This window comes from Lichenostomus cassidix, chromosome 2 (assembly GCF_008360975.1).
Source record: "Lichenostomus cassidix isolate B80296 chromosome 2, HeHo_3.0, whole genome shotgun sequence".
NCBI classification, from domain to species: Eukaryota; Metazoa; Chordata; class Aves; order Passeriformes; family Meliphagidae; genus Lichenostomus; species Lichenostomus cassidix.
Genome location: NC_139482.1, coordinates 150009982 through 150023322, shown reverse-complemented (window position 1 = coordinate 150023322; position 13341 = coordinate 150009982). Strand labels below are relative to the sequence as shown.

The window sequence follows — 13341 nt, the reverse complement described above, 5'->3', positions numbered from 1 at the left end:
CTCCAGCTTTTCCCTCCATCTCCACATCCTTGTTCTGGAACCTTCCAGGATCCTGATAGAAACTTAGGGAACCTTTGTGGTTTCTCTGCTTTCCTTCTGAGCTGAGGGAAGCCAGAGGGTGTCACACTTTGGAGGTGCCCATTGCCTACATTCCCAGATCTATCCTCACTCTGCACACAGATTTTGGGGTTCTTTGGGTGAGGAATTTCTCAGGACCCCTCTGAAATCCCTGAGGAATGCTCAGGAAGCTGGAGCTGGATTCCCAAGCAGCTGCATAACCAAACCACACATTCCTTGTTCTTTGCAGTTTTGGGATTTCAATTAAAAGTCAAGTTGTTAAACAATAATGTTTAGAACATTTAGATGGGCAAATTGCTCTTTTTTTTTTGTTCCAAACCCAGTACATTTAAGCACAAATATCCCCCAAGTCATTTCCAAATGCCTTTCTTTTTAAAACAACTGAAGACAGGGAAAATGAGGTGTGATTGGATGTATACTGGGGAACATAAGTCTTATTTATTGGAGAGGCAGCGATGAACTAGGCATGTTATATAATTATATAGAAGATAGCGGGATTGCTGTGTTCTGAAACAAAAAAGTGCCAGCATCTGGAAAAGAAGAGGGATCATTGGAAGCAATTTATGTAGTTTAGAGTGATTTAAGTGTAGTTAAACCACTGCACATTTTGGTACAATATATGACATAATAGTCCAAGAGAACTGGAAAGTTTTCAAGTCTGTTTCCCATGTCAGCTTCCCAGTTGATGCTCCAGCAGGGAATCATGTGGAAGTCTGTTATTTGTGGGGAGAGGCTGCTCCTGGCCTGGGTTTTCCTGAAATTTGTTCTTTCTTTGTTGTGTGCTCACTCACACCATTCCAACACTGGAATGGGTTGCCAGACAAGCTGTAGCTTCCCCATCCCTGGAAATGTCCAAGGCCAGGTTGGATGGGGCTTGGAGCAACCTGGGATAGTGGAAGGTGTCCCTACCCATGGAAGGGGAGTGGAATGAGATGATCATTCAGGTCCCTTCCAACCCAAACCATTCCATCATTCCCCAAAAGTGTGCTTGGAGGGGTGTTGGGCAACCTGGATTAAATGGTAAAGTCTGAAAGCTCATCATATTTCATCAGGTTTTGGGGAAACTAAAGCCACAGCAGAGCTGAAGTAGCTCAGCTGGGAGAGCGTTAGACTGAAGATCTAAAGGTCCCTGGTTCAATCCCGGGCTTCAGCAATGTTTTCCTGCACTTTTGTGTGCCCAGGGCTGAGCTCTCCTGTGCAAGAGACACCTGGACATCCAGGAGAGAGTCCAGCCAAGGGCCAGCAGGAGGGTGAAGGGACTGGACTGAGAATGTGGAGTTCCCATTCTTGGACACATTCCCAAGTCACCTGGATGGTCCTGGACAAGTGGCTGTAGGTGCTGCTTGAGCAGAGCTTTGGAGCAGGTGAGCTCCATGAGGTGCCTTTGGACCTCAACCAGTCTGAGCCTGTGAAACAGGGACAGGGTTTTATAATTCTAGTATTTTGGCAAAAATCGTGATATAAAGGGATTTTAGTTCTTTCCACTGCCTGTTCCCAGTCCTGTGCCATGGACTGCCCTGTAAATTGGTGGGGATGTTGAGTCACCACTGTTTGGGGCTGTTTAGTCTGGAGTGAGTCCAGAGGAAACCACAAAAATTATTAGAGATGGAACTTCTCTTTTATGAGTAAAGGTTGAGAGAGCTGAGTTTGTTCAGCCTGGAGAAGAGAAACCTCCAGAGAGACCTTAGAGCTCCTTCTGGTGCCTAAAGAACCTCCAAGAAAGCTAGAGAGGGACTTTGGACAAGGGCCTGGAGTATCAGAACAAGGGAAAATGGCTTCCCAGTGCCAGAGGGTAGGGTTAGATGGGATATTGGGAAAAAATTCTTCCCTGTGAGAGTGCTGAGGCCCTGGCACAGGTTTCCCAGAGAAGCTGTGGCTGCTCCATCCCTGGAGGTGTCCAAGGCCAGGTTGGATTGGGCTTGGATCAACCTGGGATAGTGGAAGGTGTCCCTGCCACGGGACAGCTTGCTAGAATTAATGATTTGAGGCTGCTTAATTAAATGTTTCTCCCCTTTGCCCTAAATGTTAATCCTTTCTCCAGCCATGGAATTGCACAGGGGCTTTGTGAGGCACTGAATGAGGACTGGATCCTCCTCTCCTCTTCACTGTTTCCCTTTCCCCAGAACAGCAGAAACAATGCTTTGACATCACATTACATAATTTTCTTCTTCTGAGCCCTTGCAAACAGCTTTATCCCAGGAAAATTTGAAGGAATCTTGGAAATAACTTTTGAACTTGAGAGAAAAAGAAATAAAGAAAGCCTGACTGTGACAGCTTCAAACTTATGATTCATCAATGGTAGAGCTGAGACCTGAGAAAGACCAAGACCCTGCTCTATCCCCTGTAGCACATTCCTGAAAAATAAAAGTGGCAGGGATGCAGTGGTGAGTGAGACTGTCATGGAAAAATAGGTGTAAGTGCTGGGAAGACAACCCAGTCAGGGAATACAATAATCTCTGCAGACCAGGATAGGCTTGGCAGCTCATTCCTGCCCACTGTCATGGTTATCCATGATTTGGAGTGGCTGCAGGTTGCTGCCAGGGAACTTTTGAGATATTTGAGATATTATTGCTTCCTTTGCAGAACCACACTGCGGTTCCAGGTGGATCTGAGTGTGGTTGTTGCAATGCAGAAAACTTATCTCACTCCTCATTTGCAAAATCTGCACCTGAGAAAATCCCCAAAATCCTAGTATCTCCCATGGCAGCCACTGATTCCACCTTGTTTTCTGCTTGGCTCTCCATAATCCTAAAATCTGGCATCGTTCCCTGTCCAGACAAGACTGAGCATCAAGAAGGACAAAAACTCTTCAGGAGCTCCAGGGATTGCTGAGATTGGATTTAAGCAGGAAATAAAGCGAATTTCCCAGGGTGGTCGCCTGTTTGAGGCTCGGATGTCTGGGAAAAGGGAATAGATTGACGGAGGAATGGTCGTAAGGCAGCAGAAAAGAGGGATTGACGTCAGAGCTCCTCATTTCCATCCCTACGTCACCTAGCAACACTCCACTTAAGGACTGAACTTCCGAGAGGTGGATTCCCTGGGAATTTTCCCATTAGGTGGCACCACTGGCCTTGGGAAGGTTTTCATCTGCTCTGGCTCATTCCAGCCAGATAGACCTAAATCCAAATGCATTGATCTCCCTTCCCAAAAATTCGGGAAGAGCTGAAAATGAATCAGATTTGTGAAGACCTAAAAGGGAGTTATTAGTTACATTTATTTGGAGAAAAGATTTGGATAGGACCCAGCCTATGTCTGTACCGGGCTTATACAAATTCTGGAAAATCCCTTGGAGGGATAAAACCTCGCTGTTCTGGGCATGAATTAAATGATCCTCAAGGTCCTTTCCAACCCAAAAATTCTATGATTGGGTCAGGTTTACAGATTTGCCTTTTTGGTCTCTGAGAAATCAGGTGAGATGAATCCCATCCCAGGAACCTTTTCAAATTTTCTGGGTTTTAGAGGGAAAAAAAGAAAAGCTGGGTCTTCTCTTGTGGTCTTTGCTCCCTGTCACAGTGATGTGCTCACCTGACCTTCCAGGAATTTGGCAATTATCAGTGCTGGTAACACTAAACAGCTCACAGCTCTTCAGGGAAGAACAAAACTTCAATATTTCACAGAATTAGAGGTACTGATGTCTTAAAATAGGCATTGGTCTGTTTTGATTTGCCTTCAAAGACAGAATCTTTGAAGAAAAATTAACCCTGGAGCAAGTCCACACTCCAGACATTAAAAACTTTTCAAAGCAAAGCTTTACATATAAATAAACACTTAGGATGAACTCCACAACAATCAGCTAAAAATCATCTGTCTGTCCAATCCTTGTTCTCACTTTCTTTCAGCATCCAAGTGTGAAAAATACACAAGGAAGAGTTTTCTATTCCTACAAGCTGATCCAAGATGTTCTCGTGAGATCCACAGCCACTGAGCTCAAGAAATTGCTCCTTTCAAAACTTTTTGTAGATAAAAATATCCAGCCTTGCTCTGAACACTCAGCCTGGGTTTGGGGATGATTTTGCAGAGGGCACAGTGCAGGATTTCTTCCCCATCCTCATTCAAACTGGAAAAACTTACTGGGGTAAATCCCCAGCTTCCTTCTTCTTATGGATTCAGAGGTTCAGGTGGAGATGAGAGAGATGTTCAATAGGATAGACAAGGATGGCTCATTCCCATTTCAGGGCTGAGGCCTAATCACCTTCCTGTGGCTCCAAATTCCTGGATAATATTGTAGATTCCTCTCCTATCAGCAACTCTACCAGACACAAAATGGAATCAGTTTTGGGAACTGTTTTTTGGGTTATGTTGTGTGTGGTCCATGGTCTGGTCCATGTCTGTCCATGGTCTTTAGCCATGCCCTGGATTAGTTATATGCCTTTTTTTTTTTATTATTTTTTTTTAGCACCATAGAGCTTTCAAGAGCTGGGTCTGGAATTTTTTAGGTCACTTTGAGGAGACAATTTATAAATCAAGAAGCAGAAATTCTCTGCCACTGCTCAGCTGCCCAAAAATTATCCACCTCACAAGAACAAAAATGCTGAGGCCCTCAGCCACTCATGACTAGTTCCTCAGTGACCATGGGTGGGATCACTACTGGGATCCAGTGCTGGAAGTGTTTTTGGAGACAGAAAACTCAGGGAATGATCCTGATGTCTGGATATTTCAAGAGCTTCCCTAGCCTAGTTTCAGAGCCTGAGATATCAGGAACTGTTTTCTAATAAATCCTGGTGAGGAAATATCAGCTAAATATCAGCTGCTGTCAAGCTGAACATTCAAACCCAGATTAAATATATTTCTGACACCTTTCACTACCAGATTTTTAACAGACATGGAAACTTGCTGTGCATTTCACATATGTATTTTGGGAAGATGTGAATTTGGAGCTACTGAAAGATGGGAGATTGTCCTGGGAAAGAATTATTTGCAGGAAAAGCTGGTGGGCTGGGCAAACATCTCCCATCACTGCGTGAAAATGCCTGGTGGAGATTAGGTGGAGAGAGACAGATTGATGTGAAAAGATTAGCCAGGCTCCATGGATAATTCCAGATCCTTCCGTGGGCTCTGTGAAAAGGTGTCAGGAAATTCTGTTCAGTGCTGCTCCTCCTGGCTGGTTCTCAGATCAAGGCTGCCGTTTAATCCCAGATTTAGCTGTGTTTTATCACAGAAGTCCAGAATGGTTTGGGCTGGGAAGGACATTAAAGATCATCTCTTTTCAACCCCCTGCCCTGGGCAGGGACACCTTCCACTATCCCAGGTTGCTCCAAGCCTCATCCAACCTGGCCTTGAACACTTCCAGGTCTCTTGAGCCATTACTTTAGATCCCAGCCTGTCTCTATCCTGTTCCAGGAAACAATTCCTTGACTCCCCAAGCTAAAGTCAACTAAAGACTGACTGAAAATTCTGAAAGCTCATTGTGTTTCAACAGGTTTTGGGGGAAAATTGGAGCCACAGCAGAGCTGAAGTAGCTCAGCTGGGAGAGCGTTAGACTGAAGATCTAAAGGTCCCTGGTTCAATCCCGGGCTTCAGCAGTGTTTTCCTGCACTTTTGTGTGCCCAGGGCTGAGCTCTCCTGTGCAAGAGACACCTGGACATGCAGGAGAGAGTCCAGCCAAGAGCCAGGAAGGGACTAACAGAATGGGTCAGGTTGGAAGGGACCAAAGTGGGGTCATCTGGTCCAACCTCCCTGTTCAAGGCCAGCCCAGAGCACAGGGCACAGGATTGTTTCCAGGCAGTTCTGGAATATCCCCACTGGGGGAGACTCCACACCCTCCCAGGGCAATCCTGTGCTTGGTCACTGCACAGGGAAGAAGTTCTTGTTCATGCTCAGGTGGAACTTCCTGGACATCAGTTCCTGCCTGTTCCTCGTGTGTCACTGCTGAGTACCACAGAGCAGAGCCTGGTCCACCTCTGAGCCCTCCCTGCAGACACTGATGGACAGGAATGAGATCTCCTCTCAGTTGTGTCTTCTCAAGCCTGAACAGGCCCAGTTGAAGGTGATGAAAGGACTGGAGCATCTCTCATGAGGAGAGGATGAGAGGGATTGGTTGCCCTGAGAGGTTGTGGAGTTTCCTTTATGAGAAATCCAATAAATCACCTGGATATGATCTTGGATGACTGACTCTGCTTGGCCCTGCTAGAGCAGGGGGTTGCACCAGGAGATTCCCAGAAATCCCTTCCAACTCTTCAGTGAGTAGAGGACAAAGACAAAATTTTATATGTAGGGCAGGGAAAAGCCAGGCCAATGCCATCCTCAGGTTTTTTCCTTCAGGAGTGTCCACCTGGCCAATCAGCACAACCATCCTGGCTGAACAACCAGCCAGCAAACAGCTGGGATCAAGATTAGAGTGTCAGAAGAACAGGACCTACACATGAATAAAACAAAATTAAACACTCCTATCCTTAAAATATTATCAAGGTAGGGTTTTTCTTCTTTTAATCCTTTTTTCCCCCCTATTTTGCAGTCAAATAGCTCTAATAGTGGACAGAGACTCCTCCAAACTGAACTCCTCACCCTCTCTGAAATCCTGGCGCCTCTCATCTGCTGCAGGCTCTGCAGCACAACGTCACACGCAGAGCCCCCAAATAAACTTCCGCTCTCGTTTGAGGCACCATCTGTGTCCCATTTCTGCAGCTCCTGGCAGAGATTGCTTCCCTTCTATGGAATGTTCCTTCCCCTCGCCGAGCTGCAGACTTTGGAGGTGGGGAAGTCGGCGGGTGGAACAGATCCCAGCTCTGCAAACGGAGAGGGCTGAGCTGTCACAGTGTCCTTGGGTGGCAGGGAGATTTTGGTGCTCATCCCTGGGCAGGTGGCCCCAAACTGGGCTTGAGGGCAACCCAGGAAGAGGTGAAGACAACACTCAGATGTCTGGCTGCAAGAAGTGGGAGAGGATTCACTGGGATGTTGGATGTTAATGAGGGGTTTGAGCAGTGAGGTGAGGAAGGGCCAAACTGGGATAATCGTGGAGAGGTCCAAATGGCCCGGGACACCCAACTGCTCTGAGTCACAGAGCCACAGAGTCACAGAATTAGCTGAGTTGGAAGAGTCCCACAAGAAGCATTGAGTCCAGCTCCTGGCCCTTCACAGGACACCCCAAAAATCCCACCCCATGCCTGAGAGCATTGTTCAAGCACTCAGGCAGGCTTGGAGCTGTGACCACCGCCCTGGGGAGATGTTCCAGTGCCCAACCACCCTCTGGGGAAAGAATCTTTTCCTGATATCCAACCTAAACCTCCCCTGGCACAGCTTCAGGCCATTCCCTCGGGTTCCATCCCAGCTCACCACAAAGCAGAGATCAGTGTCCACCCCTCCTGTTCCCCTCATGTGGAAATTTCACACTGTGATGGGATCTCTCCTCAGTCTCCCTTTCTCCAGATGAACAAACCACATACCCTCAGCTGCTCCTCACATCCCCAGGATGGAGTTCACAGTCTTTTCTTCCTCTAATGCAAATAAATTGAGTTTTAATGCATAATTCATGCAGCTGCAACCCAAACAAATCATGAATAGCCTTTCCTTAGACTCTCCACCAAACCAGCTGGACAATCTCTGCCAATTGCATCCCCATGCCTCAGTTTCCCTCGCTGCAGCACTGACACTTCCCTTCCCTGAATGTAGCAGGAATCAGCCTGCAGGTGAAAGTACTCTGTGTTCCCAGCTTGTTTTTGTGTGTTATCCCAGCACGTGTCCCCAGGGATGATGCTGGATTACTCATACAGCTCTCAAGTCTCCATCTCTGTAATTCCTTTTATTTGCAAGAATTAGGAGCAGTCATGCTATCCAGGAAAACACAACCCTCACAATGCCGGCGCCAGCGTCACAGAGCTGTGCTCAGCAGGCTGTTCCTAACAAAATCCTGGGACTTTCAGGTGGATTCACCTCCAACTGGGGCGGAAATGGGGAGGTGGGAGTGATTAGAAAGGAGAGGACAGATCGTCTTGGAACACTGCAAGATGAGGTAAATGATGAGGAAACAGTGTGGGAAAGCAGATGATCAATGGCAGACACAGAATCGTGGGTCACCATTGATACAGAACATTTTTAAATGGCCATTTTAGATGGCATTTTAAATTTTAAAGGACTTTGGGATTCATCTGGGAAGGGAGAAGCTGCCAGAGATGGGAAAAACTTGGAACATTTTGCCTATCATGGCAAAGGTTAGTGGTGATGAGTGTTGATGGTGCGCATCTGGAGGTTGTAAATACCAAGGATGAGGAATTTGGGGTGGAGACAGAGGTCAGCCTCGTGAGGAAAGGGTTTAAGCTGGCTAAGGAAGTGAAAATTCCAGGGTTCCTACCAGTCAATATAGAGCAGCTCTCAGTGAGCTCTTTCCTGTCCTAAAAGGGCAACAGATGCCAGAGAAGGTTTATAGTGGATTTTCTAGGAAAAGGGTTTTGCCATGTGGAACCACCTTCCCATCCCTAATTTCAATTTCACTGCACCACCCTCTCTGTTGCCACAGTGGGTGATCCCTCTGAGGATGCTCAGGTCTCATTAGACATAACAAAGTGGAAGAAGAAGGTGTGATAACTCAAACCCTTCTCTTCCCCATTCTTCTTCCATTAGGAATTTTTAAACTTGGATTTTTTAAAAATCTTTTTTTAGTGAAAAGCTGAGGTCTTGCATAAGCCACAAAACTTGGGGAAACAAATGAGTTTTACCAACATTTGAAGTTGTTTTCCTTCTTAATTTTGAGGTTATAGCCCAAAACTCTTCTTGAACACTGCTCACTTGCCTTTAAAGATCCAGTGGTACAAACTTCCATAAATTAATGCCACGTGAAAACAGCCAAATCATCAACCCTCCTTGGCAAAGATGAAGGATCTGGAGAGCAACTGCAGGCACAGGGAATATGGGAAGGAAGGACCAAGGTGCAATGTTATTTTCTATAAATTTTGGGTCTTTGCTTAGAAGATCATTCTGGCTAAAACCATCTGTCAAGAGAGAGTCAGAATGCAGGAGCAAATGGAATAAAGAAGAACAAAGCTCAGAGCTTTTCCTTCATCTCCAGCTCGTTATTTCTAGGGAGGACCTCAAGTTTCACCAGGGGAGGTTTAGGTTGGATATTAGGAAAAAATTCTCTGAAAGGGTTGTCAAGGGCTGGCACAGAGAGCCCAGGGGAGAGGTGGAGTACCCATCCTGGAAGGTATTTAAAAGCCACGTAGATGTGGCACTTGGGGACATGATTTAGTGATGGCCTTGGCATTGCTGGGTTGATGGTTGGACTCAATGATCCTAGAGGCCTTTTCCAACCTAAATAATTCCATGATTCCAAGCCCATATTCATAAAAAGCCATGGCAAAGAGCAAAAAATATCAGTAAACTCATTTTTCATCCTTTCCCAACTCTTCTTTTCCTCTCCCCTACAACAATAAAATTCCCGAGAAAGACGGACACAGGAGGGATTTTGTGTCTCCTGGGAATGACAGCAGAATCCCTTCAGCAGGGAGTGGGAATAACTAGTAACACCTCCCAGAGCCCTGCCATGCTCTCTGCCGGTGCCTCCCGCCTCCTCCCCGGCTCCAGGCAGAGCACACCCACCTGCCTGAGCCGGGAGGGAAAAGTTCACCTGGAAGGGAAAAGAAACTTTCCCTGGAGGAGGTGAGAGAAGGAGGATCCTGAGAAATGCCATGGCTGTGCTCTCAGAGGGACTTTGTGGGTTGAACCTGACCTGGGGGCATTAAGGATGGGCAGGGGAAGGGGACAAAGCATCCTCACCAATGTGACACAGGGAGGGATGGAGCATCCAGAAAATTTGGCTCATTTGGATTAATGAATCTCTTGCACATTCCTCGGGAAATCTCTCCTTCACATTTTCAAACACTGTTTAATTTGCTGCAGTGTGTGAGACCGACTTTTAGCAATTTATCTTGACAGCTGCCAGCCTGGAATGGGACAAATTCCTCAGCACTGCTGAAGGATTAATATAGATGGATCTGTGTTGCAGATGGCTGTAGGCACATTTGCAGGTGTTTGTGGGGTTTTGGCTCTTCTATCTAATTCCTTTTAAAAAAAAATCTTGTTTGTGTTCCATCTCCTCCAAGAGGACATGTTTGACCCACCTGGGAAGTCACAACTCACTCCTCACCTGAGACTCTCACAGGTCACTCTGGCACCTGATTCATAGAATCAAAAAATCAGAGTTTGGGTTAGAAAAGACCTTAAAGATCATCCATTTCCAACACCCTGCCATGGACAGGCACACCTTCCTCTAGACCAGATTGCTCAGAGCCCCATCCAGTCCATTGGATTCTCCATCAGCACATAAACAAGCTGATGTTTGTTTCATATTTCTGGACATATTTTCTCTTGCTGTAATGACATCTTGAGGAACATCAAGCTCCAGCATCTTCTGTCTTTCCAGTGCAGGAACCTATATGGGATTGTCAGGAAGAAGATTTCTATATTATTTCTATTTCCTATATTATTTCTATTTTCTACATTATTTCTATTTCCTGTATTATTTCTATTTTCTATATTGCCCCTCCTAAGCCAAACACCACTGAGAAGATCTGAGAGAACAATCCCTGAACAGGCCATTCACTGAAGGGTTGGACTTGAAGATCCTCTTGGATTCCTTCCAACTCCAAATATTCTGTGATTTTGTGAGATATCCAGAGTTGCCCAGGGTTTGGACTAAGAAAAAACTCTTTCATTTTGATGGATGACCACAGGCCATCCATGAACTTGGACTGAAGTTCTGTGCAGGTCTCTCACGTTCAGGCAGCTGAGAGGTTTTATTTTATTTATTAGGGAACGTTGAGCTCCCCTCCATACCCTGAGCTAACAGGTTTTTCCTAAGGGAAGAACTAAAATTGAAACGGAACTGAGTTTTGCATCTACTGTCTATATTGAGAGGCTGGGGAAGAAAAAAAAGAATAGAAAAGCAGCTCTTAACATAGAAACTTCAGCAAGTTTAAAGTTAGAGGTGATGATCTAAGACCTTAAGAGCTAAAAAATCTTCGGCTGAAAAAACAAAATGTACCCTCTGTGGATTTTCAAGCCTTCTACTGGTTTCATGTACATCTGCTCTTGGTTTTTATTTAAAGGATTGGCTTCAAGAGTAGGGAGCTTGCAGGGCAAATTTGGAGCCAAGAGAAAGTCTGAACTCCCTTTTTGGAAGCTTTCAGGTGGCTGTAAAACTATTTTCCCTCCAGCAGCCCAGAACATCTGTGGCCACCCTTGAGGCTCTTTAACGGGGTGACTTCAAAATCAGCAGCTGATGAAGCTCAGACTGAGGAAAAAAAAAAAAAGCTGCTGCCGTTTTCTATGCAAATTTTATGATTTTCCAAAGCCCATTTCAGCTTCTCCTCCTCCATACAATTCTCCTTCTCTCGCTCCTCCTGTGGAGGTGCCAAAGCCTCCTCCATCAATTTGTGAGAACTTCTGCTTGAAAACTGGAGCAGAGAATCACCCACGGAACCAGGCTGGCATGAAAATACCAGAGGCAGAGACACTGATGAGGAACGACTCGAGGAGTTTCCCCGTGTCAGGGTGAAAGAAATGGGAATTTGGAATCAACTCCACCAAAATCCATGAGGGAAGGGACACCTGCCCAGCATCTTCTGACCATGGATAGGGATATTGCTCATTATGAAGACATTTTTAAATTTCTTCCTGCTGTCTTTTAATTAATAATTTTATCCTTTTTGCTGCTTATCTGGGACTTGAAGTGTTCCCAAATCTGCTCTTTTTTCCCCTTTTTTTCTTCTTTTTTGTTTTTCCCCATTAGAAGAAAAAAAACCCCAAACAATTCAGCAGGTCAAGCTTTCTCCTAAACAATTCCAATTGCTTGGAGAGAGGGATTAAAAGACATAATTTGATTTCCAAAGCAAAAGGGAAGTTTCCAACCCACGTGGCACAAGTCAAGGAGCTCAAAAAGCTGACCTAAGTGTAGTTCAAAGCCTTCCATGCTATGGAATAATTAAAATCACTTCTCTAGTGGATCTTCATATTTTTTGCATTAAATACATTCCCGAATTTGCAGGGTTTTGCCAAGGATGTTTTCCATGCTGTAGATACTTGTTAGGAACCAAACTGAAATCCACCCACCTTTCTGCGTGGAATTTCAAACTCTCCCCAAGCTGTCACCTCCTGGATGCTCCCAGAAGCTGCCAGAAGAGTTTTTACTCCTGTTCCTGCCTGAATCCCACCCTGGGCAGGGGAATAAAAATCTGCACATCTGATAAGGGACAGCAGGAAGCTCCACAATCCTATTTCTCTCTGCTTTTCTGAGCACAATTTGCATATTTAAATAGCCTACTTCCCTTTGGAATGAGCAGTTCTTCATGTTCTTTTCCTCTACTTGAACCCTGCAGTCAAAAATAAAATTGGGTTTTGCTGTTCAAACTGAAGAGAAAGGAGAACCCATAGCCCCAAAAGTTAACAGCCCCGTTAATGACCTAAATTGTATTTAATTAATCAGCCACACACAGTAAAACCAAGACCCTTTGATGGTATTTTGACTGTCTGTTTGCTTTAGTACCTGTGAGGAACTGAGCTGGGTCCAAAAAGTATTTTTTTATTCTCCATGTTCAGAGCAAGTCCTAGACAGTTGCTGTATTTGAATTTTTGTCTTTTTTTGGTTTTATTTTTATTTTATTTTAATTTTTTTTACATGGCACATGTCCACACCCCTTTTTAAGACACAGTTTAGACAGTGAGATAAATCTTAATTCTAATTTTTCTGGGGTTATTTTGGATGACCTGAATGAAAGAACCTTTCTGATCCCCATATAGAATAAATCACAGAATCATAGAATGGTTTGGGTCGGAAGGGACCTTAAAAGTCACCTGATTCCAATCCCCTGATGCCTTCTCCCATCCCAGGTTGCTCCAAGACCACTTCAATCTGGCCTTGGACACTTCTGGGGTTGGGACATCCACAACTTCTCTGGAAAACCTGTGCCAGGACCTCACCACCCTCACAGCCAAGAATTTCTTTCCAATATTCCATCCAACCCTGCCCTCTGTCAATTTAAAGCCATTTCCTCTTTCCTGTCACTCCACCCCTGACCCAAAGTCCCTCTCCAGCTCTCCTGGAGTCCCTTTAGGCACTGGAAGAGGCTCTGAGATCTCTCTGGAGCCTTTATTTCTCCAGAATGGACAATTCCAGCTTTCTCAGCTTGGAAATTTCCCAATTTCCAGAACAGAGATGCTCCAGCCCCAGGTTATATTTGCACTGGAAAAGTCACCTGCAACACCTTTTCCCCAGCTGAACTAAGACCCTGTGCTTTTCCAAACATCCAGACAAATACCACTGCTGAAGAGAGC

At 45.3% G+C, this 13341-nt stretch overlaps 1 protein-coding gene and 2 non-coding genes across 3 annotated transcripts in view; all 3 read left to right on the top strand.

Annotated features, from left to right (window-relative positions):
- The window catches only part of LOC146442497 (lymphocyte antigen 6E-like), a 377509-nt gene that overhangs the window by 296291 nt on the left and 67877 nt on the right, over positions 1-13341 (top strand). The gene's annotated exons all lie outside the window — the stretch shown is intronic.
- TRNAF-GAA (transfer RNA phenylalanine (anticodon GAA)) lies at positions 1159-1231 on the top strand. The gene has a single exon. It is a non-coding gene; the product is annotated as a tRNA-Phe (tRNA).
- On the top strand, positions 5528-5600 carry TRNAF-GAA (transfer RNA phenylalanine (anticodon GAA)). The gene has a single exon. It is a non-coding gene; the product is annotated as a tRNA-Phe (tRNA).